The sequence below is a fragment of the Phytophthora parasitica genome (genome assembly GCF_000247585.1).
Source record: "Phytophthora parasitica INRA-310 unplaced genomic scaffold supercont2.22, whole genome shotgun sequence".
NCBI classification, from domain to species: Eukaryota; Oomycota; class Peronosporomycetes; order Peronosporales; family Peronosporaceae; genus Phytophthora; species Phytophthora nicotianae.
In genome coordinates, this window is record NW_008649008.1 from 815,259 (window position 1) to 817,657 (window position 2,399).

Here is a 2,399-nt window from a genome sequence, read left to right on the forward strand (position 1 = left end):
CCCCATTGCATTCTGGTCCAAGAAGTGCAACGACAGCCAGAGGAAGTACCCGGCAAACAAGTTGGAGCTGTTGAGCCTTGTGCTCGTGCTGCGAGAGTACCGTAGCATGTTGCTGGGTCAAGACGTGCGCATTCACACCGACCACCTGAATTTGACGTACAGCACCTTCAACAACTGGCAAATGATGCGATGGCGTTTAGAAGTCGAGGAATTCGGCCCGACACTGCTCTACGTGAACGGTGAAGAGAATGTCGTTGCCGACGCACTGTCCCGGCTGACCATCGTCGATGCCGACTTGGGGAAGGACGAATCACGTCAAGTGATGAGCACCATATTGCTACCACTGCTACTTCGGTGACCCCGTCGGTCGTACCGTTTTGGTTTGACCTTGGCGACCTGGCGCAAGCGCAGCAGCGCGATGAAGCGCTGAAGGCATACCCTGTGGTGGAGATGAGCGGCATTCTGATGAGCGGCATTCTGCTCAAGGTCGACCCGCGCAGCAGTCGAGTGATGGTGCCTACTGAGATGCAGCAAGGACTGGTGGAAGCTTACCACTCCGAGCTGATGAACCCAGGAGCTACCACAATGATGAACACCATTGCTCACGTCTTCCACTCGAAAGGTATGGAGGCGGATGTAGCACAGTTTGTGAAGGCTTGCGTCGTTTGTGCGAAGAGTAAGCATCCTACCGTGAAGTACGGTAAGGTCCCGCAGAAATCCGTGACTGTGCATCCGTGGTACGAGGTGGCTATCGATTCCATTGGACCTTTTGGCAGACAACAATTCCGTGGGATTACGATCATCGATACGAGCACAAGGCTGAGCGAACTACATCCAGTAGTCGATGCTAGCAGTGAGGAAGCCGCCTACATCTTCGACAGATACTGGCTTTGCTGATACCCACGACCGGTTCGTGTCATCTATGATCAAGGCACCGAATTCAAGAAAGAGTTTGCTGAGTTGCTGGCTAGCTACGGCATTGAGTCAGAGCCCACTACCGTGCGCAACCCCCAAGCTAACCGAGTGATCGAGCGCCTTCATCGTGTCATCGGCGACAAGATGAGGACCCAGAAGATCGAGACTGCGGCCGATTGGGAGGTCTTTCTTCACAACGTAACCTTCGCGCTTCGTGCTGCCCACCACAGTATGCTAGATGCATCACCTGCACAAGTTGCCTTTGGTCGTAACATGATCGCCGACATTGCACACCGAACGGACTGGGCAGAACAGTACAAGCGCAAACTGGATCAAGTCGCGCGCCACAACCAGCGTGAAAACAGCAAGCGACGAGATTGGACTTTCAATCCTGGTGATTGCGTGCTGCTCAAGAACGATGCTGGCGTGCAGTTCAAGATGGCCCCGCTGTACAGTGGCCCGTACGAGGTAATTGCTGTACGTGAGAACGGACGCTGGTCTTGAACAAGGGTCGCTACGTGGAGACTAATCACATTCGCCGAGTTATCCCTGTCAAGGCGCAGCGTGGGGAAGCCTGTCAGCAAGTCGAAGATCTGTGACGCGCGCACAAGATTCCGGTGGTCCGGCAAATCGGTTCAACTCGATCACGGATCGAGACCGGTTCGACAGGGCACTGCCGATGAAGGAATGGTTGGTCTGGAGTTGGTTTAGGACCGCCCTAAGCAGGTTGTTTAGAGACGTAAGAGATCTAGCTAACTGCGAGCTTTGAGCTCGCTCGGTCAATTCTACTCAGTTCCCATTTTACCTTGCAACAATCAAGTTCACGTGACATTTGAAGAGGCTTCTAGAGATGAATGCTCGCTGCGGATTTGTCGGGATGTGGTGCAGCATCGACTGTATGCATTGAGAGTGGAAGAACTGTCCTTATGGGTGGGCAGGAGAGTTTAAGGGCAAAGAAAAAAGCCTACAGTTGTTTTAGAAGCATGTGCAGACCAGGAAGTATGGATTTGGCATGCAACTTTCGATTGGCCGGGCTCCTTAAATGACCTCGACATTCTTAATCGATCTCCGATATTTGGTGATCTCATGAATGGAACCGCTCCTCGTGTTGAGTTTGAGATCAATGGGCAGACGTACAATATGGCATCTTGCCTTGCCGATGGTATATACCCTGACTGGCCTGTTTTCTTGAAACCGATGCTACAGCCGCGTGGGAATATGCAAAAGAAGTTCACACAAAGACAAGAAAGCGTTAGGAAAGACGTGGAACGGGCTTTTGGAGTTCTCCAAGCTCGATGGAGAATTTTGGCTGTGCCGTGCAAGCTTCACTCACGGCTAAACATGAAAAAGGTGATGCGTGCTTGTATTATTCTACACAACATGATTTGCGAGGAAAATCGACACTCATTCGCCGACGAGCACGGGTATTTGTTCAATGATCATGACCATTTACATCTCTATAAACTTCGCATCTCGCGTCCACT